The sequence below is a fragment of the Macaca mulatta genome, chromosome 11, assembly GCF_049350105.2.
Source record: "Macaca mulatta isolate MMU2019108-1 chromosome 11, T2T-MMU8v2.0, whole genome shotgun sequence".
In the NCBI taxonomy this organism is placed as follows: domain Eukaryota; kingdom Metazoa; phylum Chordata; class Mammalia; order Primates; family Cercopithecidae; genus Macaca; species Macaca mulatta.
The window spans coordinates 134,558,682-134,584,966 of record NC_133416.1 but is presented as its reverse complement, the minus strand read 5'-3'; the positions used below and the strand labels follow the sequence as shown (position 1 = coordinate 134,584,966).

The window sequence follows — 26,285 nt, the reverse complement described above, 5'->3', positions numbered from 1 at the left end:
AGATGGCCTCCCTCACACATTGCTCCCAAGGAAATTCCTTGCCAGTTGCTGAATCTTCCAGGATACATAGCTCCTCCAGAAGTTAGCCCTAAAACAGTTCTGCTGAATCTCACTCTGACAATGTCAGTTACCAGCTTATCTTCATAGGACAAGGAGAATATTAAAAATCCACCATGGGCCTATCCTAAGAAGAACTCATTATTGACTTTCCTCTACTCCCTCTTTTCACATGTAAAATGCAGATTTACTAGGGTAAATGGAGCTTCACAAGAACGTAAGCATCTACCACTGCCTACCCTCACTTTTTTTCCTCTCCTACTTGCTGTTTCCCCTTTAAATACTGAGGTTCCCAAAACCCTCTTCCGAAAAAGCACAGGTCACAGATGCTCCTGTGATCCTGTATTTGTTCCTAGACGTGACCTTGACCTTGGCTAAATAAGCCTCTATGGATTGAGTTCTGCCTCAGTGATGTTTTGAACACAGGGTTTGTCCAACACTAACTGAGAAGTTGGTGACTGAGGATACAGAAGACAGGACTAGCAATTCCCTTGAATAGGCAGGAGATGATAGCCTGCCCCATGCACAAATGACTGGTGAACAGGAGGGCTTACATAGGAACATGACCCTTTACCTATGGTAATGGGAGGAAAGCAGAGTTCACCACACAGAGCAGCAGGATTGACCTTAGCCACCTCTGCTGTCTCATAAAGTAAGCAAGGCCGTAGAGTAAAATTCACACAACTGAAGTCAGTGCATCCCCAGGTGTCTTCCTCCCCTAATGTGGGGTGTTGCTCCTGTTGGTTTTTCTCTGCGTGAGTCCTGACCTGGGTAACTTCAAGTCTTCTTGTTGTTTTTTTTTTTTTCATTTTTCCCCCTTGAGACAGGGTCTTCCTCTGTTGCCCAGGCTGGCATGCAGTGATGCAATCTTGGCTCACTGTAGCCTCCACTTCTTAATCAATCCTCCCACCTCAGCCTCCCCAGTAATTGGTACTACTGGCCTGCACCACCATGCCCAGCTATTTTTTGTGTACAAAATATACAATATATATATACACATACACACACATATATACTTTTTATTTTGGTAGGGAGTCTTGCTATGCTGCCCACATTGGTCTTGAATTCTTGAGCTCAAGCAATTCACCTGCCTCAGCCTCCCAAAGTGCTGGGATTACAGGCATGAGCCACCGTCCCAGCTACCCAAGTCATCTTGAAAGACCCCCTACTTGGGGGACTTGACCACCATGGTTTGGCCTTTGGCTTGAGGTTCAGGGAGCTATTAGGGACACCTCAGAAGGAACAGATCCTGCCCTCTGGGACTCGCAGGCTCTGGAGCTCCCTCTGCTTCAGGCCCAGGTGCTGGGACAGGCGTGCTCCTAGGCAGGGAGAGGGTGGTAGCCGAAGCCCGTTTCTCCTAGCCACGCCTGGAGGCGTGGTTTCTGGGTCTGAATCAAGGTGCCCGCGCCTCGTCGTCTTCCCGCCAACTCCCAGCTTTCAAGAAGGGGAGGCTTCCAGGAGCGCACCCAACTCCCACCAGGGGCCAGGTCTCCCTCGGGACGCCCTGCGACTCTAGGCGGCGGGTTTCTGGGATCCACGCTGGACATGGCCCGCAGCTAGACTCCCTCCCGGGCTGAATCCACGGTGTCGTGCTGCGGGTCTACACGGCCGCCAGCGTCCTCCCCGCCATGTCTCCACACCACGCCTGATTGGCAACCCGCGGGGCGACTACTTCGTCCGCATGTCTCCTGGAGGTACTGGGCACATCCTCCGGGTCCTGAGGCTGCGACCTGGGGCTCCGGGTCCTGGGGTGCTGGGGACCGCCCAGCAGCCCAGTCCTCTTCATCATCGTCCTGCGCTCGCCGGCAGCGCCGCCGACAGCTGCAGAGGGCAAGGCCGGCGACTATCCCGCGCGCAGGCGCACACGGCGGCCAAGAGGGCGGGGGCGGGGCCTCATGCCGCGGTAGTTCGGGCCAGGCTGGTGGGTTCCCTTGCGCAGGCGCAGACGGCGAGGCTCACGTTCTCGCGAGAGGGTGGTGGTGGCCCCGGGTGCGTGAGAGACGCCTGCGCACAGGCGCCGACGGCGGGGGTAGGGTTGGGCGAGCGGTAGGGGCGACCTGGACGCAGGTCCGTGGTGCAGGTGCGTGGCCATAGGAGCATCTGGACCGTCCCTGAGGGGTTACAGCCGTCCCTGAGGGGTTACAGTTGATAATCTCATTATTCCTACAGTCTCTAAAAGTGTTTTTGTGTTTTTCTTTGTTTTGCTACAGATGTGGAAATGCATCTTGTTCTACTACATCACATTCCAGGGAACAAAGAATTCCTTTACAAAGCCGGGTGTCGTCATTTTCTTAGAAGAACCACTGCAACGGTAATCAAAGTTGACTCTGCTGGAAAGGCAGGGGAGACGGAAATGATAACATAAGCAGCCGGCTGTGTCATTTCTAACATTTGCATCTTTTTTTCCCAGTAATTCGTGCCCACGGCTGAGTTTAGAGTCACCTGCTTGTTTACCTACTCGCGCACACACACACATACATAAAATATAGTAAACCCTACTGATAAATCAGAATTCCCATCACAGATTGCCTTTCATTTCTAATTAATGGAGACTTCTAAAGAGGGAAAGCTGTGAGGAAGCATTCCCTAAATAGCAAGTGCGTACGAAATGTTTTTATTGCATGTAACTTATATGAAGGTGCCAACAGTAAGGCTTCATCAAGTTTTAGTTTATTTGTGGAAAACTGATTTCCAATTTAAGCCATTTATTAATTCCGTGTTTCAGAGAAACTTGACCGAGCACTTGCCATGCTTCCGGCACCGTTCAAGGCAACAGGGTTATGGTCTTGAATAAGAGAGACAGAGTTCTCATCTCTAGACAGACTGGCAGTAAGCCCGAAAATAGATCAATACACAATATAATTTCAGATAGTGACTTTTTGCTACAAAGCCAAAAGTAAATCAAGGTGAGCAGATAGCGTATTTTTAGAGGAGGTGCTACTTGAGATAGACACGTAAGGCTTACGTCTTACTCATGCAACCTGCCTTTCGAATGGAGGTGGAGTGCTGTACTTTGCATTGTTCTCATCCCAGGACTGTCAGACATTACAGAACAAAGGAGAGAATTGGCAATACTTGCACTGTCTCTTAAAGCTTCAGTCCAGAAATGATATTCACCACCGTTGCACATATTTCACTGGTCAAAACAAGCTGCAAAGCTAAACTGACCTTCAAACGAGGGAGAGCATGTAGAATCCCACCATGTGCCCCAAATAAGAGAAAGCTAGAATATGTATGAGCAGTCCTAATGATTATAACACATGAAAACATCTCCCCAAAATAACTGCCTGGAGAGGACAGTATACTCTTCTCATTTCCCTTAAATTGAAAGGCAAACTGGTTATAAATACAGAATATTTCAGGATGGTGCAGCCACAGTGAAAAATGTAACTCGAAGGAGAGGGGTTGGGGTAGTGGTAGTGGTGGTGGTTCTGCACATTGAGTATTTATTTTCAGACTGCCACGACCTTTCTACGCCATGCTACTATAATTTGCATGTATAGTTATTCATGATCCTGTATGCTATGGAGGGCAACAAGATAGCATCCTAAGCAGTGGTTTACAGAGCAAGCAACTGTGAATTCCAGATGCAAAGTCTGGCATGAAGCTGGGGTTGGGAAATATAATCAAAGCTCCCACAGTGATAAATGAGGTACATAATTTTATGTCTGTCACTGGGTAGCTTTGAAATATTAACCATCAAAAACCTCTCTGAACTGTAAAGTTTTGCAAGCAGATATCTCTTCTGCGTAATGAAGGTGGAAAGAAAACAGTTACATCTGGAACAAAAGCATTGCTCATGAAGTGGAAGTGTAATTTTGTCTTGTGACAGTAATGCAATATTGTCAAAAACTCAGATCTACATAAGGAAAAAAAGATCATCAGAAAAAGATAAAACTATTGTTGTTTCTTGTAATTGGACTAAAAGGTAACTGTTAAAGTAATGATATTAACAATACATTGGGTGATTATAGTTTTTAGATAAGTAAAGTCAGTAACAGCAATGTCATAAGGGATGGGAAGGAAGAATCAGTCATATTATATTGGAAGATTTCTGTACTACATGTGAAATAGCATAATGATATTTGAAGGTGGACTTCGATTATTTATGAATGTATATTGCAAACTCTAGGGCAAGCACACACAAAAATTAAAAAGAACTATAATTCACATACTAAGACCAAATAAAATATGGAATCAAATAAAATGCCCAATTAACACCAGAAAAGGGGAGGGGAGGGGCCAAGATGGCCGACTGGAAGGAGATGCATTCGGAGGCTCCAAAAAAACCCACAAAAAACCATAATAAGTGTGTGAATCCTTCACTGGCAACCAAGGTATCCAGATTCTCTTATCAAAATTGACTAGAAGGGTGGCGTGACTCACGGAGAGAAGGAAGACCAGTGTGGCATGGCAGCCCACCTGAGAGCCACTGCGACCCCCTACCCCCAGCCAAGGGAGGCAGTGAGTGAGCATGCCACCCAGCCTAGGAAACTGTGCTTTTCCCACGTAAGTGTGCAACCCACAGATTGGAAGATCCCACTCGCGAACCCACCCCACCAGGGCCTAGCCTGCCAACCCTGGAACATGCAGATTCTTACAGCCTCTCAGCTGGAATCTGCTTAAGCCTGAGGAACTCAACTCCTAAGGGGAGGGGTGACCAACACCTGCTTCAGCTGCCTGCTCCCTAAGCCTTTTAGCTCCTTGGGGGAGGGGCAGCAGCCAGCACTGGGACTTGCAACTGCCTAACAAGCTAAGCTCCATGGGCAGGGGAAGGGCAGACCCATTTCCATAGCTCCAGGCTGCGTTTTTCTCCTGCTGGAGCCAAGGAGGCTGGATAGCTTGGTCCCAAGACTTATCCCCACAACTCAATGCACCAGCTGTGCCAGTCTGTGGCCAGATTGGCTCTTCAGGTCTAACCCTGACCCATCCTTCTTCAGTGGGTGGGGCTTCCCTGCAGGGCCTCCAATAACTCCAGCCAGAGGATCTCCCTGGGCCTAAGCCCCTAGGGGGAGGGGTGGCCACAGTCTCTGCAGATCACAGACTTAGCCTCTCCTCCTGGTAGTTCTGAGGAATCTGGTCAGCCCAGACAAGTGGGCTCTTCCAGCGAAACACACCCTCTCCACCAAGGAACAAAGTGCTTCGTTAAATGGGTCCTGCTCCCTGTGTCACCCAACTGGGTGAGACCCTCCAACAGGGGTTGTTAGACACCCTATACAGGAGCAATCCTACAGGCATCAGGTTGGTGCCCCTTAAGGTCAGAGGTCCCAGAAGAAGGAACAGGAACACATTTTGGCTGCTCTCCAGCCTCCTTGAGTGGCATCTCCAGGCACAGGACTGAATCAGATGAATAAGACCTGAAGTGAACCCCCAGCAAATTGTAGCCGCCCTACAGGAGAGGGACCTGACTATTGAAAGAAAAGCAAACAAGTAGAAAGTGACAACAACAGCATCAACAACAACAAAAACAACAAAAAGGCCCCCACAAAACCCCATCCAAGGGTCAGCAGCCTCAAAAACCAAAACTAGACAAACTCATGAAGATGAGAAAGAATCAATGAAAAAATGCTGAAAACCCAAAAGGCCAGAGTGTCTCCTCTTCTCCAAATGAACCCAGCATCTCTCCATAAAGGACACAGAACTGGACGGATGATCAGATGGATGAATTGACAGAAGTAGGATTCAGAAGATGGGTAATAAAAAACTATGATGAGCTTTCCTTTTATGAGCTAAAGGAGCATGTTCTAACCCAAAGCAAAGAAGCTAAGGACCTTGATAAAATGTTAGAAGAATTGCTAATGAAAATAACAAGTTTAGAAAGGAATGTAAATGACCTGATGAAGCTGAAAAACACAGCACGAGAACTTTGGGAAGCATACACAAGTATCAACAGCTGAAATGGCCAATTGGAAAAAAGAATATCAGAGTTTGAAGACCACCTTACTGACATAAGACATGCAGACAAGAATAGAGAAAAAAAGAATGAAAAGGAATGAACAAAGTGTCCAGGAAATATGGGACTTCATAACAAGACTGAACCTACAGTTCAGTTGACTGGAGTACCTGAAGGAGACAGGGAGAATGGAAACAATCTGGAAAACATACTTCAGGATATTATCCAGGAGAATTTCCCCAACCTAGCAAGACAGGCCAACATGCAAATTCAGGAAATACAGAGAGCACCATTAAGACACTCCATGAGAAGCTCAACTCCAGGACACATAATCACCAGATTTTTCAAGGTCAAAATGAAGGAAAAATTGTTAAAGGCAGCCAGAGAGAAAGGCCAGGTCACCCACAAAAGAAAGCCTATCAGACTATCAATGGACCTCTCTGCAGAAACTCTACAAGTCAGAAGAGATTGGGGGCCAATAGTCTACATTCTTAAAGAAAAGAGTTTTCAACCCAGAATTTCATATCCAGACAAACTCAGCTTCCTAAATGAAAGAGAAATAAAGTCATTTCCAGACAAGAAAATCCTGAAGCATTTTGTTACAATCAGGCCTGCCCTGCAAGAACTCCTGAAAGAAACACTAAACATGGAAAGGAAAAATCGATACCAACCACTGCAAAAACACACAAAAATATAAAGACCAATGACACTGAAGAAACTACATCAACTAGTGTGCAAAATAACCAGCTACCATCATGATGACAGGATCAAATTCACACATAACAATACTAATCTTAAATGTAAATAGGCTAAATGCCCCAATTAAAAGACAGACTGGCAAATTGGATAAGGAGTCAAGACCCATTGGTGTCCTGCATTCAGGAGACCCATCTTACATGCAAAGACACACAAAGGTTCAAAATAAAGGGATGGAAGGAAAATTTGACAAGCAAACGGAAACCAAGAAAAGCAGGGGTTGTGATCCTAGTCTCTGACAAAACAGACTTTAAACCAATAAAGATCAAAAAAGACAAGGGCATTATATAATAGTAAAGGGAACAATTCAGTAATAAGAGCTAACTATTCTGAATATATATGCACCCAATTCCAGAGCACTGAGATTCATAAAACAAATTCTTAGAGACCTACAAAGAGACTTAGACTCCCACACAATAACAGTGGGAGACTGTAACACCCCACTGTCAGTATTAGACAGATCAATGAGGCAGAAAAGTAACAAGGATATTCAGGACTTGAACTCAGCTCTGGATCAAGTGGACCTAGTAGATGTCTACAGAACTCTCTACCCTAAATCAACAGAATATACATTCTTCTCAGTGCCACATGGCACTTACTCTAAAATTGATCACAGAATTCGAAGTAAAACACTCCTCAGCAAATGCAAAAGATCTGAAATCATAACAAACAGTCTCTCAGATCACAGTACAATCAAATTAGAATTCAAGATTAAGAAACACTCAAAATCCACAATTTCATGGAAATTGAACAGCCTGCTCCTGAATGACTCCTGGGTAAACAATGAAATGAAGGCAAAAATCAACAAGTTGTTTGCAACCAATGAGAACAAAGAGACAATGTACCAGAATCTCTGGGACACAGCTAAAGCAATGTTAAGAGGGAAATGTATAGCACTAAATGCCCACTTAAGAAAGCTAGAAACTTCTCAAATTAACACCCTAACACCACAATTAAAAGAGCTAGATAGGCAAGAACAAACTAATCCAAAAGCTAGCAGAAGACAAGAAATAACTAAGATCAGAGAAGAATTGAAGAAAATAGAGACATGAAAAACCCTCCAAAAATTAACGAATCCAGGATCTGGGTTTTTGGAAAAGTTACATAATAGATAGACCACTAGCTAGATTAATAAATAAGAAGAGAGAGAAGAATCAAATAGACACAATAAAAAATGATAAAGGGGATATCACCACTGACCTCACAGAAATACAAACTACTATCAGAGAATAATATAAACACCTCTATGCAAATAAACTAGAAAATCTAGAGGCAATGGATAAATTCCTGGACACAAACATCCTACCGAGACTAAACCAGGAAGAAACTGAATCCCTGAATAGGCCAATAACAAGGTCTGAGATTGAGGCAGTAATTAATAGCCTACCAACCAGAAAAATTTCAGGACCAGACGGATTCACAGCTGAATTCTTCCAGAAATACAAAAAGGAGCTGGTACCATTTCTTCTGAAACTATTCCAAACAGTTGAAAAGGAGGGACTTCTCCCAACTCATTTTATGAAGCAAGGATCGTCCTGATACCAAAACCTGGCAGAGACACGACAACAACAACAAAAAAACTTCAGGCCAATATCCCTGATGAACATCCATGTGAAAGTCCTCAATAAAATACTGGCAAACCAAATCCAGCAGCACATCAAAAAACTTATCCACCATGATCAAGTCAGCTTCATCCCTGGGATACAAGGTTGGTTCAACATAGATCAATAAATGTCACATAAATCAATAAATGTAATCCATCATATAAACAGAACCAATGACAAAAATCACAAGATTATCCCAGTAGATGCAGAAAAGGCCTTTGATAAAATTCAACATCCCTTCATGCTTAATACTTTCAATAAACTGGGTATTGATGGAACATATCTCCAAATAATAAGATCTATTTATGACAAACCCACAGCAAATATCAAATTGAATGAGCAAAAGCTGGAAGCATTCTTTTTGAAAACCAGCATAAGACGAGGATGCCCTCTCTTACCACTCCTATTCAACATAGTATTGGAAGTTATGGCCAGGGCAATCAGGTAAGAGACAGAAATAAAGGGTATTCAAACAGAAAGAGAGGAAGTCTAGTTGTCTTTTTTGCAGATGACATGATTTTATATTTTAAAAAAATCATCATCCCAGCCCAAAAACTTCTTGAACTGATAAGCAACTTCAGCAAAGTCTCAGGATATAAAATCAATGTGCAAAAATCACAAGCATTCCTTTACACCAATAATAGGCAAGCAGAGAGCCAAATCATGAATGAACTGTCATTCACAATTGCCAAAAAGAGTGGAAAACACCTAGCAATACAACTAACAGGGGATGTGAAAGACCTCTTCAAAGAGAACTACAAACCACTGCTCAAAGAAATAAGAGAAGACACAAACAAATGGAAAAACATTCCATCCTCAAGGATGGGAAGAATCAATATTGTGAAAATGGCCATATTGGCTAGAATAATTTATAGATTCAAAATTATTCTCATCAAACTACCATTGACATTCTTCAGAGAATTAGAAAAAAACTATTTTAAATTTCACATGGAATCAAAGAAGACCTCGTACAGCCAAGATAATATGAAGCAAAAAGAACAAAGTTGAGGCATCATGCTACTTGACTTCAAACTATACTACAAGGCTACAGTAACCAAAACAACATGGTACTGGTACCAGAACAGACACATAGACCAATGGAGCACAACAGAGACCTCAGAAATAACACCACACATCTACAACCATCTTATCTTCAACAAACCTGACAAAAACAAGCAATGAGGGAAAGGATCTCCTATTCAGTAAATGGTGGTGGGAAAACGGGATAGCCATATGCAGAAAACAGAAACTGGAACCCTTCCTTACACCTTATACAAACATTTACTCAAGATGGATTAGAGACTTAGATGTTAAACCCCAAACCATAAAAACCTTAGAAGAAAACCTAGGCAATACCATTCAGGACACAGGCATGGGCAAAGGCATCATGACAAAAATGCCAAAAGCATTTGCAACAAAAGTCAAAATTGACAAATGGAATCTAATTAAACTAAAGAGCTTCTTCACAGCAAAAGAAATGATCATCAGAGTGAGCAAGCAACTTAAAGATTGGGAGAAAATTTTTGCAATCTAACCATCTGACCAAAATCTAGTAGCCAGAATTTACAAGGAACTTAAACATATTTACAGGAAAAAAAAAAAAAAAAAAACCAGCCCCATCAAAAAGTGGGCAAAGGATATGAACAGACACTTCTCAAAAGAAGACATTATGGAGCCAAAAAAACATATAAAAAAAAGCTCAACATCACTGATTTTCAGAGAAATTCAAATCAAAACCACAATGAGATACCATCTCACGCCAATCAGAATGGCGATTATTAAAAAGTCAGGAAACAATAGATGCTGGAGAGGATGTGGAGAAATAGGAACGCTTTTACACTGTTGGTGGGAATGTAAATTAGTTCAACCATTGTGGAAGACAGTACGGTGATTCCTCAAGGATCTAGAAGCAGAAATATCATTCGACCCAGCAATCCCATTAGGGGGTATATACCCAATGGAATATAAATCATTCTGCTATAAAGACACATGCACATTTACTGCAGCACTATTTACAACAGCAAAGACATGGAACCAATCCAAATGCCCATCAATGATAGACTGGATAAAGAAAATGTGGTAAATATACACCATGAAATAATATACAGTCATAAAAAGGAATGAGATCATGTCCTTTGCAGGGGCATGGATGAAGCTGGAAGCCATTATCCTCAGCAAACTAACACAGGAACAGAAAACCAAACACCGCATGTTCTTATTCATAAGTGAAAGTTGAACATTGAGAACACATGGACACAGAGAGGGGAATAACACACACCAGGGCCTGTGAGGGGAGGGAACCTAGAGGACAGGTCAATAGGTGCAGCAAACCACCATGGCTCACGTATACCTATGTAACAAACCTGCACGATCTGCACATGTATCCCATTTTTTTAGAAGAAACAAAGAAAAAGAGCATTAATAAGCATATAGAATTAAAAAACAAAAATAAAACCAGAAAAGGCAGAAGAAAATGGAAAAGAAAAAAGGAACAAAGGAATGGTAAACAGTTACAAACATGAAATATATATATATATATTCATATATATATAAATATATATATAAATATATATATATTCATATATATATAAATATATATATAAATATATATATAAATATATATATAAATATATATATAAATATATATATATATTCATATATATATAAATATATATATATAAATATATATATATTCATATATATATAAATATATATATAAATATATATATATATTTATATATATAAATATATATATATAAATATATATATATATTCATATATATATGAATATATATATAAATATATATATGAATATATGAGTGTGAATGGTCAAAATATACTAATTAAAAACAGAGACTGTTATAAACAGTCTACAAACAAACAATATTTGGCTATATATTATCTATAAGAAATCTACTTTAAATATAGAGAATCAGAAAAGTAAAGAGGTGGAGAAAGGCATACCGTGATAACAATAATCAAAAGAAAGCTGCAGTATCTATATTAATTTCAGGAAAAGCAGACTTCCAGGAGAAGCAGACTTCAGAGCAAGAAATATTATCATTGCTAAAGAGAAACATTACATACTGGTAAAAGCATGAGAAGTGAATGTATGCAAATCAGAAAATATTAGGAGTGCAGGCAATCACAGGATGAAATGCAGAACGTGCCAAAAAATTGAACCATATTACAAATATATGAAACAGCCTCTCTGAAGCTTCAGGGATGGGGGTTACTGACCTAAATTACTTTGGAAGTTAGTGGAGTCTGTAAAACTCAACAAAAGGTACTGCACAGAAACATTGTACTTTATTTGATAGAACTGTTTTTCACATGGGTTTGTGTTAACAATTGTAAAACCACTCTAATACGTATTCTGGAAAGAAATATGTAAATGGACTGCATACAGTGGGGTTCAGGTTTTTCACATTAAGAACTTACAGCTGAACAGGGAAGGAGGCTGTAATGATCTATATGATAATAGTTTAGAGCTGAGAGCATCAGTATGAAATAATATTTACTTTAACATAGATATGTCTGTGTAAGGTAGCATATGGATATATTTATAGATGCATGCATGTGGGTTAGTATATGCATATATATTTCCTTGCTCTGTCAGCTCAGAGGAAATAGAAACAACACCCCAATATGAATGAGCACACTACAGCCCCAGTGTTGGTTTCTAACATCATATAAATAATGGAAACTAGTATCTTTGGAGAAATGTCTGACTTTATGACCAGGGTAGGAATTACGTATGATGATCCTGGAGCATCTCATAGTACAAGTAAGTAATGAAGAGCTTTAAAAAAATAATTGTGATGTCAACATGATGCAGAGCCAGCTGAGGGCTCCAAAGGGCCAAGCCTGGGACAATATGAGCAAAGAAATAAATAAAATAGTATTATAACCCAAATATGAAATTAACATCCAGGAGCGAACACCAATACATAACTGGGAAAGAATGGACAAATCTGTGCAGAGGCATTCCATGTCATTTATATAGACAGCCAGTCTTCAAGAAGTGAGCATAACTTACTGCTCCTTAAGCTTTGGGCTGTGTGTACTAACCTCCTTCCAAAGAGGAAAAGTATGGAAATCAGAAGGAAAGTAATTGTACAGTGGAGAATCACAATGAGCACTACTTTAACCAAAGGATCAAGTTTAATAACATCAGTAGTAATAAGTCACATTGATGATATGTATCCTTGATATGATATGACAAGAATGGCACTTTACTGTGTGGTCTTTCTCCTCCAAACACGTAATTGCTGTCTAATCACAAGAAAAACATCAGAAGTATTTCAATGGAGGGACATTCCACAGACTACCCGACCATTTAAGGAATACCAGAATTTATTTTTTGTTGGTTAACTTTTAAGTTCAGGGGTACATTGTGCAGGTTTGTTACATAGGTAAACATGTGTCCTAGGAGTTTGTTCTACAGATTATTTTATCACCCAGGTATTAAGCCTAGTACCCATTAGTTATTTTTCCTTATCCTCCCCGTCCTCCCACCTTCCACCCTCTGATAGGCCCCAGTGTGTGTTGTTTCACTCTATATGTCCATGTGTTCTTATCATTTAGCTCCCACTTATAAGTGGGAGCATGCAGGATTTGGTGTTCTGTTCCTGTGTTATTCTGCTAAGGGTAATGGTCTCCAGCTCCATCCATGTCCCTGCAAAGGACATGATCTTGTTCTTGTTTATGGATGCATAGTATTCCACGGTGTATATGTACCACATTTTCTTTATCCAGCCTGTCATCGATGGGCATTTAGGTTGATTCCATGTCTTTGCTATTGTGAATAGTGCTGGATATGAACATAAAAATGCAGGTGTCTTTACAATATAATGATTTTGAACTAGAGAAAAGTATTTTAAAATTCATGATGAACTGTAAAAGAGCCCAAATAGCCAGTGCAATCCTAAGCAAAAAGAACAAAGTTGGAGGCATCATGCTAACCAACTTCAAACTATATTACAGGGCTACAGTAACCAAAACAGCATGATACTGGTATCAGAATTTCTTAAAAGTGTAGAGCTTATTAATTAAAAAAGAGAAGAGAAGTCTGAGAAATTGTTATAGGCAAGAGAAGGAGACATAAGTAATGTGATATTCTGGATAGAATAATGGAACATGAAAAGGATATTAGGGAAAATCTGAGGAAATCTGAAAAGAGAATGGACTTTATTTAATGACAATGTACTTGTATTTTGTCATTCATTGTGGTAAGTATATCAGGATAATGGAAGATGTAGTAGAGTAAGAGTGTATGGGAAAACTGTACCATCCAAACAACTTTCTGTAAATCTGAAACAGTTTGAAATTAAAAGGTTTATATAAAGAACAATAAACTTTAAACTATCAAAAAAAGAAAAGAAAAATTAGAATCATAATTAGAAAATAGGTTCAGGAAATGAAAGCCACTTGCTGTGTCTGACTCTATTTTCTCACAAAGCTTTTTGTTTGTTCATTTGTTTTTCTTAACTTACCATGTTTAAAGTAATTACAGTGATATAACGTGAAGGTCAGGAGTTTCTGTGCTGCAGCCTGAATGTGCTGTAGAAGCAAGAAAATTGCAAGGTATCAGACCCTTTTCAGGCAGAAATTTGTTTCTATCTAGGTGTTAAAATGAGTTTTGATAATAGTGGAAAGCTTGATGCTGTGTAACAAAGACCAGATGTGCCCTACATATACCCAGGTACTCCCCTACACTTCCCGGGGTCCTCTGATGGTAAGTTGGGGCCATCTGGCTATTCCTCACCTGTGGACTCAGCATGATTGATTTGCAGCAATCTTGGCTGAGGCAGGTAAGGACGGGCGTGCCTCCTGTGGATCACTATTTCACTCGCTGCAATGAAGCTGGACTTACAGGAGAAATCAATTTCAACTGCCTTAAGGCAATAAGGTCTCAGGAGTTCCCTGTTGCAGCAACTGGCACTAATTACTTTAATGAAGAATGCCTCATACTGACTTTTCCCAAGTCATTGAGCACATTCTATCCAATACAGGTATGAAAAGTGTGCAGGGAGCGGGAGCCAAAAATAGGATTTCTGAGCCAGAGCCTGTGACTGAGGTGAGAAAAGTAAAGGTCCCAGTCTTAAAATAGCCTGCACATTTCAGAATGACATTACTCCCAGCCCCAAGGAGGAACACAGCTCCCTCTACAAGGAGTGATGAATTATGACCATGTGGAGATGCATATTTCATAAGTCCTTCTACATTTATGAATGGTGGCTGAACTGTAAATATAGCTGGAGCCAGAGTCTGACATTTCACACATATTAAATTAAAAACAATGACTCCTTCTTTAGCCTTTTACTTCTAAGTAAAATAAAATATCATGTAATCCCAGCACTTTGGGAGGCCGAGGCCGGTCGCTCACCTGAGGTCAGGAGTTTGAGACCAGCCTGACCCACATGGTGAAACCCCATCTCTAGTAAAAATACAAAATTAACTGGGCGTGATGGTGCATGCCTATAATCCCAGCTGCTCAGGAAGCTGAGGCAGGAGAATAGCTTGAACCCGGGAGGTGGAGGCTGCAGTGAACCGAGATCATGCCAATGCACGGCAGCCTGGGCAACAAGAGCGAAACTCCGTCTCAAAAAAATATAATAAAATATCAGGGATTTCAAAACAGTTGTTTTCTTATTCTTTCAGGTAAGGCATATATTTAGTTGCTACTATGTGACAGGGACTGCATAAAACACTGACAATTCAGGTTTAATAAGAGACATTCTTATTCCTCAAGGAGTTCATATTTTAAGAGACTGAGTAATACATAAGTAATTTAGATGTACGATGTCCAGTGCTACAATAGAGGTCTGCATAGGGTGCTAGGAAACAGAAGAGGTAGACTTAGCACAGAAAAGAGGTTCAGAAAAAGTTTTCAGAAGAGATAATGACACTGGCAAAAAGAATGGAAGAGGAATTCCAGGTTGAAGATGTGTGAGCAAGAACAAACATTTGAAAAATTTTACTATGTAGGGACATGATTATCACATAAGTCACTTATGTAAGTATTACTATATGTGATAGACTAACTTTTCTTCTATGTGTTAAGTGTTTAATTACATTTCGTTTGGTATCATGAGACTACAAAGTACAAGGGTAGGAACAGCATGAGATCATATTTAGTGGTACTGATCACAGGTAAAATTACACTTCAGTGATGAGGAAATATATGTGAAGTTAAACTTAGAAAACAATATGCATTTGATTAAAGGGCTTCTAAGAACACACTCTTGTGAAATGTATATTGGGAAACAGGCTGTTATTTAAGTAGGATGTATTATACCTGGAATTCTAATCACATACCTCTTATCAAAGAGTATACTTCCATTATTAGACTGGGATGTCAAATATTTTAAAGCTCAGAAACATTTTAAGAAATACCATGGCTCATGTGGTTAAAAACTAAACTTGTATTAAAATTACTTTTTAGATTAAAAAAAAAAAAGATGTAGAATTGGAACCTTTGATAATACCTTTGACATATAAAGCATCTAAACAAATGAACAAGTAACAAGAATGGATAATGGACCCAAGAAGAAACATAAACAAGCACTACAGAAATGAAAGATGTTCAAGCTTACCAAATATCAAATATGTGTGAATTTTAATGACAAAATCACTATATGTTAGTTACATTAATACATATGTAGAAATACAATCATAGTCAAAAGTGTGAAATATATCAAGAGACCAACATACACAGATGCTGCTAGTGAGCCATAAGTTAGTTCAAATGTTTTCTAAGACATTTTTACAACACATATCAAAAACTTTGGAAAATAGATGATCTTTAACAGAAGTCTCAGTTATTGACATTGCCTCCAAGGAATTAATCACATATTGTTTTTAAGAACTTCAGTTCAAATATCTTCACATCTGCATTGTTTATAATAGTGTAAAATTGGGGATAACCTAAAGATCTAACAATAAATGGTATTTTAGTCACATGCTGCAAATTAGAAGCCCAAAAGATAATTATAGCCTACAGACACTGTTTGTTTATACAATTCAGTGATTTAAATTAATTTTGACTGGTTGCAAATACTTATATTTGCAAATGCCCATCCCTCTACATTTTGTGTGTGTGGTAAGAGGCACCCAATTTTATTTAGTGAAGACTTCTCCCCTATTCTCAGTCCATGTGATTCAGATGGTCTCCGTGTCCAGACTCAGGGATGGATCATGGAACCCAGATATGACTAGTCAGATGGTTCCCACAGTTATGGATATTATCACTGGATGGGCTCAGATTGGTCTAAGCAGAGTAAATCTTAAGTATTTTTTTTTCTGGAGCCACAAGAAAGAGATGATATCTTTTCTGTAAAATGTTTTAAGTGGATGGTATGTCCTGAATCTATAAGGCCACATCACATGGACTCACCCAGCCTAGCAGAAGATGGAATGAAGAGAGGGAGGAAAACTGAGTCACAAAGCCACAGGTTCTAGGCAAGCCTGCGGTCAGCCAGTTCAGACCCTGGTCTTTTCAGTGATGTGAGTCAACAAGCAACAACCTCTAGTATCTGTTTTTCCTTTTTCAGTTAAAACATGTGGAATTGGAATTTATGTTACTTGTATCTGTAGAATGTTCGAAGTGAGAGAGAAAGAAAAAAAACAAACAAAATGAAACAGAAACGTCCACCAGGGAACAAAATCCCCCTTTCTCTCACCTTCATTACTTCTTTACAAAGCCACACTGAAGCCTGCCCTCCCTGGCAATTGGCACCAATGACTGTATTTTCAATTTCTTTTTAAATCTATTGACTTACCTGATAATACGAAGATGGAGAAGACTCTAAGGGGAAGTCATTGCTGTAGTATTGCGGAAAAAGATCAGTGCATTTGCAATTTCTGAACCCTGAGAGATAATGATTCCAGCAGCCTGCAGAGATTTCTGAAATGCATAAATACAAACCGCAGCAAACCTTGGCCCACCCAGCAGGGAAGGGCCGAGTCTTCAGCGCAGAGTTAACTGGAAATGAGCAGAGAGAAACAGATTCTAGTGCCATGTCTTTATTAAATAGAAGGGTGATTTAGCTGGGCGCGGTGACTCACGCCTGTAAGCCCAACAATTTGGGAGGCTGAAGTGGGCAGATCACTTGAGGTTAGGAGTTCTGGACCAGCCTGGCTGACATGGCAAAACCCCATCTGTACTAAAAATACAAAAATTATCTGGATGTGGTCCAGGCACCTGTAATCCCAGCTACTCTGGAGGCTGAGGCCAGGAATCGCTTAAACACAAGAGGCAGAGGTTGCAGTGAGATGAGATTGCACCACTGCACTCTGGCCTGGGTGACAGAGTGAGACTCCATTTCAAATAATAATAATAATAATAATAATAATAATAATAATAAGTGATTTAGTAACATTGTAATAACAGTTCACAAAAGGGCATTGGGAATACAGAGAAACTTTAATAATTGCCACAAAACACAGACAACTGGAGATAAAATGAGTGCATACGATGATCTATTGGGGATTTGCATTGTTTCTCTTCTCTCTCTCTCTCTCTCTCTCTCTCCCCCTCCCTCTCTCTCTCACTCTCTTTCTCTTCCTCCCTCTCTCTCTCACTCTCTCTCTCTTTCCCTTCCATTCAATAGAGACAACCATCTTAAGTAACACCGGGCTCTTACTGAGAAAAAAAAATCTGCTTGTTTTCTCTATCATAAAACATCTAGTTAGTAAAGTCCAAGCAATTTTATCTGGTCCCCTTCAGATAGAAAAGAATATGCTACTTACCTGCCCATAACTTCATCCTCTCTCTATCCTCTGCCTCTGCAGCAGGGCAGCTCTGTTCTGAGACTTTGGTGGTCAACAGCAGCCCGACATCCTATGCTAATTAGGTACAGCCCCAAGACTGGCCATCCTTGGTTGGCTATGGAAACACTGACTCCATTAGCCTAGAGACTGAACTTTTCCCCAGAAAATAATAAAAACTGTATTTGTCTTTACATATTTTATTTGTTCCTGTACATTGATCATTGATCCACCTCTGAGCTGAGGAAAGGGAAGCTGCTTTTTTATTTTTCTTTGAAACTGTGTCTCACTCTGTCCCCAGGCTGGAGTGCAGTGGTGCAATCTCGGCTCACTGCAACCTCTGCCTCCCAGGTTCAAGTGATTCTCTTGCCTCAGCCTCCCGAGTAGCTGGAACTACAGGCATGCACCACTACGCCCTGCTAATTTTTGTACTTTTAGTAGAGACAGGGTTTCACCATGTTGGCCAGGATGGTCTTGATCTCCTGACCTTGCAATCCTCCCGCCTCGGCCACCCAATGTGCTGGGATTACAGGCGTGAGCCACTGCGCCTGGCCAGGAAGCTGCCTTTAATCACCTGTATTCCTAAATGGCTGAGATTAGATGAGGACACCAATGTTGACTCATCCAGTTCCTTCACTCAACTTTGACTTCCGTGAGGGCAGCATGGAACACTTTAGACAGAAAAAGAGGTAGAAATGAATAGTAAACTTCACTTGTAGGAGAAACTTTTCTTATTTTTCTTCTATGACTCCAATGTTGTTTTTAAAATAAAAAAGATAGATTTCATTTGCATTAAAACAGATCCAGAGAATGCTTAGGCCTGCAGCCAGTGGCTCTTGGTGGGTCTGGTTCTCTGGATGAACACGTAGTAACGAATTTATTATTGCAGGAAATCCACTTCCCACCTTTGTTTCAGAAGCAGAAATATTCTTTATTGTACTGTGTTGGGGTGCTGCAGTGGCTGTTCATTCTAACTTGTGCTTACTTGCAAATAAGTTTGTGTATGTTTTAGGCATCACCAGGCATTTGAAGATTCAACCCCGTCACTGAAAGAGAGATTTTATTTTAACCCTATTGTGAGCCTTTCAGGCCTTAGGTGCACAGAGGATTTACCTGGAGAATGTCATGGGGAAGGAGCTGGCCCCAGCTCTGAGGGCTCCCGTGTTTGTAGGTTCCTCACCAGCCTCCGGGGTTATAGCCTGAATCCTGCCTGGCGTCCTAGAGAGTCATAAACACCTATAATGCCTCTCTAGTGGGCTCTTCTTAGACTCGGGGAAGATCTCATTTCATGATGCTTGAGGAATCTCAGTTTTCCCTGGCTCTGTAATGAAGGCTTGGAAATGTTTCCTATTACATCACAAATCCCCAGTCTTCCTTAGTGGACTTTGATTCCTGAAGTAACTTGCATGTGCCTGAAACTGTGGAATGTCGTCTCATGCGACAATTAGACAGAAAGGCTAGCATTTGCTTACTCTTTGTGCATGTAATTGTGCTGCCAACCTTTCCTTAGAGTTGTATCTTGTTAATATATTGTCGGTTGGATTTTGGCATCATTCTCAGGTTTTGGCAGAATTGAAATAGTTATGAGCTAGCTTTCCCCATTCAAATAAGACTGCAGAAAAAGGAAGGAAAAAATGTGAGTAAATCAAAGAGCTTTTCCTTTTCTCTGATTTTGTTGACTGCAATTCCCATCTCTTGGTTCAGCTGTCTTTCTCATTAGTGGATCCTGATGAAATTATGGAAGAAATTGAAGAGCTCTTGATACTCCTATATAGACCAATGAAACCAAGTCATTCGTAGGTGGTTTCTCAACACAGATTGCCGGATCCTTTAAAATCTGTGGTTCTCTTGCTCAGAGAGGAAACTGAGATCATCCTTCTCATTGTCATCAAGATACAGCAGGCAGAGGGTGCCGCCCACTCATCTGGGTGCTTTGACTGAAGTCCCAGAGGCCCGGCAGCCTCAGCACACTTGCAGACCTGCAAGGTTTCTCAGGGTTATTTCCTGGTAGAACATATTTCTCTTTCCAAGGCATTTCTTTGACTTATTCATAAATTTAACAGGTATCAACTGACTTGTGTCTGTGGCTTGGCCTTGTACAGGAGTTAGAGTCAAAAGTCAAGCCCGTGCTGCCCTCATGGAAGTCAAAGTCCAATGTAGGAGCTGGAAGAGTCAAGGGTGGTACCCTCATACTCCTTTTTTTGGATGGAGATGTTTTGCAAAAACAGCTCCTTTCAACACGTGCCCTGCCCAGAGAGTACCTGCACCATCTCATGTCAGTCCTAGACAGGTAGCCTCTTTGTTACATCTTCTGTCTTCTCCCTCCATAACTCATCACCACTCTGGATGCAAGGGAGGTGAGACAAAGCAGGAGAAGAGAAGCCCCCTCCCTTCTCCCACAGCGTGTCCAGAGGGGTAAGAGAGATTCTGGGTATGCAGGTTGTTAATCCAGGATGGCTTATTTAAACAGTAAACAAGAACATACACAAAACAAACAAAATGAAAACTTCATTGGACTTCTGTTGAAAATCCAGGAGACTATTATGTCTCAGGAGCCCACATTTCTATGGGGTGACCCCTGGCTGGAGCTGTCACCCCCTTAGACAGAGCAGTTGCTCCTCCTGTCACTGCAGCCCACTCTGCTGCTCTGGGTTCTGTCTTGAGCTGGATTGTGTGTGCTCATAATACGTATGTTCAACTTCTCACCTTCGGGACATCAGAATGTAACTGTGTGTGGAGATAGGGTCTTTAGAGCAGTCATAATTTAGTAAAAATGAGGTTGTTATGGCAGGTCCTAATCCAATCTGACTGATGTCTTTATAAGAAGCGGAGATTAGGACCAGACACGGTGGCTCACACCTGTAACCCCAGCAGTTTGGGAGGCTGAGGCCAGTGGATCGATCACCTGAGGTCAGGAGTTTGAGACCAGCCTGGCCAACATGGTGAAACCCCATCTCTACTAAAAATCCAAAAAAAAAAAAAAAAAAAAAAAAAGCTGGGTGTGATGGCAGGTGCCTGTAAACTCCGGAGGCTGAGGCAGGAGAATCACTTGAACCTCGGAGGCGGAGGTTGTAGTGAGCCGAGATCGCACCACTGCACTCCAGCCCAGACAACAGAGTGAGACTCCATCTCAAAAAAAAAAAAAGAAAAGAAAAAGAAAGAAAGAAAGAAAAGAAAAAGAAAAAAAGAAGGAAAAGGAGATTAGGGCACAGACACCGAGTAGGCTATGTGAGGACACAGGGAGAAGACGGCCACCTACAAGCCAAGGAGAGAGGCCTCAGAAGAAAGCCACCCTGCAGACACCTTGACCTCAGATCTTCCAGCCTCCAGAACTGTGAGGAAATGCATTTATGCTGTTTAAGCCACCCAGTCTGTGGGGCTTTGTTACGGCACTTTGAGCAAATTAATGTGAATTTCCATTGCTATGCCTCTTCCTTTTGACCCATGTATCTGATCTTCCTGGTGATTGTAGGCCATTTGAATGTGTGCTCTTTGATTTGAACTCAGTTTTCATTGGTTTAATATACAAAGTTGTGCAATACGCAAGCGTAGTAGGGCCTCCTAAAAAAGGTCCATATGCTAATCCCTGGAGCTGGTGAACATGTTACTTTGTACAAAGGGACTTTGCAGATGTGATTCAGTGCCTTGAATTGGGAGATTACCCAAAATTATCTGTGTGAGTCCCGTGTAATCATGTTTTCTAATAAGGAGAAGGATTGAGGGTCAGAGTCAGAGGAGAGGTGACCACAACAGCAGAGGTTGGAGTGTCAGGATTGCTGGCAGAGGGACCTAAGGAAAGGACTGCAGGTGGCCTCTGGAAACTGGAAAAGACAGCTAGGAGTAGGCTGTCCCCTGGAGCCTCCGACAGGAACACAGAGCCAGAAGTAGATGTTCCTCTGGAGCCTGCAACAGGAACACGGCCCTGCTGATAGCTTCATTTCAGTCACACAGACCAATTTCTAGACTCTGACCTCTAAAAGTATAAGACAGCAAACTGATAATGTTTTAAGCCACCTTGCTTATTTATTTGTGAACATGGGCATCACTGACTCGTCCCATTTGGATGTACACTGCACAAGGCAGGAATCTTGCCTATCTTGATTCACGCTGTGTCTGTGGCACCTAGAATGGTGCCTGGCACACACAATTACAAAAACAAAACAAAACAAACACAAAATGTTCAGTAAAGTCCTGCTAAGCAGATTACTCATCCATATTCCCCAGCCATGGTGTAGAGTTGACACCTCCATCAAGCCATTCTACTCACTGGGAAAACCCCATGACTTGCACCTTTGCCTGAGGTTGGATGCAGAACCCTGTGGGTAGGAAAATAGACTGATGCTGTTGAGTGAATAATAATTAACTGAGTTCCATGTTTATTCATTTACAACACAGTAGGCTCTAAGTTAAGCATCTCTGTTATTTTGTCTCATTTACTTCTCAGGACAGTCCTACAATATAGGGACTTTGATCATCTCCAGTGTACCTAGGAGACAGGCTCACTAGTGAGGAGTGATGCAGCCCAGGAATCACAGTGGTGAGTAATATTCAAAGTGCAAGACGTTGCCTGCATGTGGTCTGTGTGCATCTCCATGACCGTGTTGTATACGGCAGCTGCTGCGGGGTAGAAACCCCCTAGTGGTTTCGGAGTCCCAAGAGCTGAGTTTAATGTTCTACATCACTGCTGTGATACAGAATCTGATTGCATTTTTAATGGTTGGCCCCTCCCTTTCAAGCCCCACCCCTCACCTGCTCCGGTAAGAAAATCCAGCATCACCTCCCTCAGCACTGTAGGGAGTTGAGCCATGCACACCAGGACCTGTGCACTGGAGCCCACCCGGCCCGCCTCCCATTAGCAATCAGAGGCAAGGGTGCCCTCCCTCTATCCCCCACCCTCTGCCCCACTCAAGCCATGGGCTCCATTGGTACCAGGAACAATCCTGCTGTCCCCCAAAAGTCCCATTTTGTGACTAATAAACCGTTACATACATTTTAGGTGCATTTTTGGATCAACAATCTCAACACTGGTCTCAGTATCCTAACCCATGTGGGGAGCAACTGGGGACAGGTAGGTCTGCCCTCCACCAGAAAACCACAAATCAACTACTTAATATCTGAGTTACCTTGCAACGAGTGTCACTAACCCACACCTTACTTTCCTGGATTGTAAAATGGTGAGAATGAAATTCCCTACCATAGAAGCTCCCAGGGAAAAACCCTCTTTGAAGCATTGCATGTAGGGTATATGGGGTATGTATTAGTTATGCTAATAGTGATGGCAGAGAAGAAACTCGTATTTAGAATTTTATTTTTTTACTCCGTAAAGCCATGGGAAACAGATGAGAATGATTTGGGCTCTTGCCAAATTAGGTTGAAAAAGAACTAACTGTCCTGACATGTCATCATGGCTATGGTTATTTAGGTCCAGTCCTCACTGAAGGACTGATGAGTTATGCTGAACCTCCTTGAGGGCAGAAAATCTACATAAATTACTTGGAATTATTCTGCACAAGAGACTTGTTTCTTCTCTTCTATTGATTGATTTAAGCATTTATGTCAAGATGTCTCATGAATATTTTCTTTGTACTTTGGGTTACCCAAAAATATTTTATTTATTTTGTTGCATGAATTTGTCTAGCATTGGCCGCTGAGAGCTCTTTCAGTCTGTACCTTTGCATACCCCCAACAATGATTTTTTTTCTTTTGAGGACTTTCTTACTTTCTCACACAACATGCTCCAGCCTCATTTTGTGTATTCTCTGTCTCAGTTCTAGAATCAGTCATTTTCCCAGGAAACTGGGGTTCTTTTCATGGGAGAATGGTATTAGAAATCAACATCTGGATTCCAGGTGGGCTTGCTTCTAAATAGGTAGACCTTCTTTTTCTGTACTGGAGTTACATCACACACGCATTGCATCAGTTATGTGTGTGTGTGTTTGAGAAAGAGAAAGAGAGAGAGAGATCAGACAGTGCTGGGTATTGCTCTGCTAAAGCAGCTCATGTGAGATGTACAGCAAATGCTTCCTCAACTTGTCAAGCCATTATCAAATAACTCTTACATATTAGTTTTCTATGCTGCCTAAAATCTTATCATAAATTTAGAGGCTTACAATTTATAAGCTCATGGTTCTGGGGGCCAGAAGTCCAGGCACACATGACCAGGTTCTCTGTTGAGTCTCACAAGGCTGACATCTTGATAGGTGTTGACGTGATGAGGCTCTTTTAATCTTTTTTTTTTTTTAATTTTAAGTTTTTTCCGTCATCCCTGTGTCTCTGGTAATGGTACAGGACTTACGTCTATATATTATGTGACAGCTTAGACAGTGCCGAGGATTGTCTTTGCCTTGATGAGAAAGCATCTACCTCCTGGGCTTTCTTGCAGTCATTTCTTGCCCATTTTTCTTATGAAAAATATTTGGCTGCTCCAGTCACTGCACTTGATGAGATTAAAGTCTGTAGCTGTCTCAGGTGCAACTAACTAAAAACACATCATGACATCTTTCTCCAAAGCCATTTTTAGAACAAATTATTGAAGCCTTGGCACCCCTCCATGACATTCCCTTGGAAAGACAGCAGGACTCTGTTCCTGTCCTGGGACATGCCAGGTGAAGGCTGAGGATTGTTGAGGGAAGATAGATGGCTGAAAGCGGGGCCCTTCTCACCGACACACACTCCATATTTCTGTGTCTTATTTCCCTTTTAACTGCCCTTCCTTTGTGAAGCAATAAATACCCCCTGGTCTTACTGGAATGAGAGAAGGATAACCTCATGGGTTTTAGTGCCACAAAATGCATTAGTCGTCATGTCAAAATGAAATCCCTTATAATGAGCAGAGAAAAACAAGAAAGTAAATATTGGTGTGATGTATAGGCAAGGGAGATTTTTGTATCATACAAGCTAAAGAATAAACCATAAAAAATAACTTAGCTACAAAACAGTTTAAAATATCTGTTTATCACATTAGACCAAAATCAAAACTAAAATGTAAATGACATGTTGGGGAAACTATTTTCAAACTTTCTAACAAAGAATGAGTATGTTTAAGGAAATTTATAAATTAATCAAGGTAAAAGCAAATGCATCAAGTAAATAGATAAAGGACATTAATAGGCAAGTCAAAATGGAAAAAGTAAGGCAGTCAACATTTGAGAAAAAATACTCAGCTTCATTAGTTCTGTAATGAATATAAAATAGGAATGAGGAATAGTTACTGTTTTGTTGCTCAAACTGGAAAGTGGCTTTTAATACAACTCTCCTTTCTTCAAGTCGTGTTGAATTGGTCACTTTATGAGTAGTACTGTGTATGAATATCACTTTTCTTAAGGACACATTGGGAACTAGAATTGAAAGGCTTGTGAGTGAATATGCCATCTGACTCAGCAACTTCAGTGTTGGACACTTACTTGAAGCAAATTATCAGAGCTCCACAACAAGGATAGAGGCTACCAGGGAGATAGTGAGTTCCCATTTCAGAAAATGTGCAAGCGTGAGGGATGATTGATGAGGCTATTGATGATACCGGGAGAGGGTTGGGTTAGATGAATCAATAGTAAGGTCATTCCAAGTTTCAAATGTTATGACTCAACCACTCTCTCATCAAAACAAAAGTGTTTGGAAGAACATAAAGATATGGAAAGCTTTACATTATTATTATAATCAAAATAGCAGCAACACACTTGCTATGTGCCAGATGTTGTTTGAAGCACTTCAAAGGTATTTGCTTATGTGAGTTTTACGGCACCATGAGAGGTGGGTATTAACATCCTTATTTTATAGATAAGCAAAGTAAGTTACAGAGAAATAAAGTCACATTCATCAGGCCACGCGGGAAATAAATAGAAAAGCCAAGGTGTCAGTCCAGACAGTTGCTCTGTGCCACACACAATCTTAGGTCTTATGCCAGCCTGCCTCCTATTTGTTAGTTCTGCTGTAATTCAAGGTCTGAATAATTGGTTTTTCTTCAAAATAGGATCTGGAAAGTCACCAGGTCTGTACCACACTTTACAGTGTATAAAACACTTTCACCCAGAGTTATCTTATTTGATGCTTTCAGTAAGACATTGGAGTTGTCCCAGGATAAGAACGTCTCCATACTAGGGGAAAATGAAGTTCCAAGGAGTCATGATTTGTCTTTCTTTAGTTCACAGTGAGGTAGAGGAGATGCTCTCTTGTTAAAACCTTCTGTGTCACCCAATGGCATACAG

General features: G+C 41.1%; 1 long non-coding RNA gene across 1 annotated transcript in view; it reads left to right on the top strand.

Moving 5' to 3' along the window:
* LOC106992498 (uncharacterized) overlaps positions 1 to 26,285 on the top strand; it is a 45,985-nt gene that overhangs the window by 16,186 nt on the left and 3,514 nt on the right. Inside the window, exons 2-4 of the long non-coding RNA XR_001438449.3 lie at positions 2,268 to 2,368; positions 22,526 to 22,618; positions 23,078 to 23,149. This is a non-coding gene — a long non-coding RNA (uncharacterized LOC106992498). The remainder of the gene's footprint in view (positions 1 to 2,267; positions 2,369 to 22,525; positions 22,619 to 23,077; positions 23,150 to 26,285) is intronic.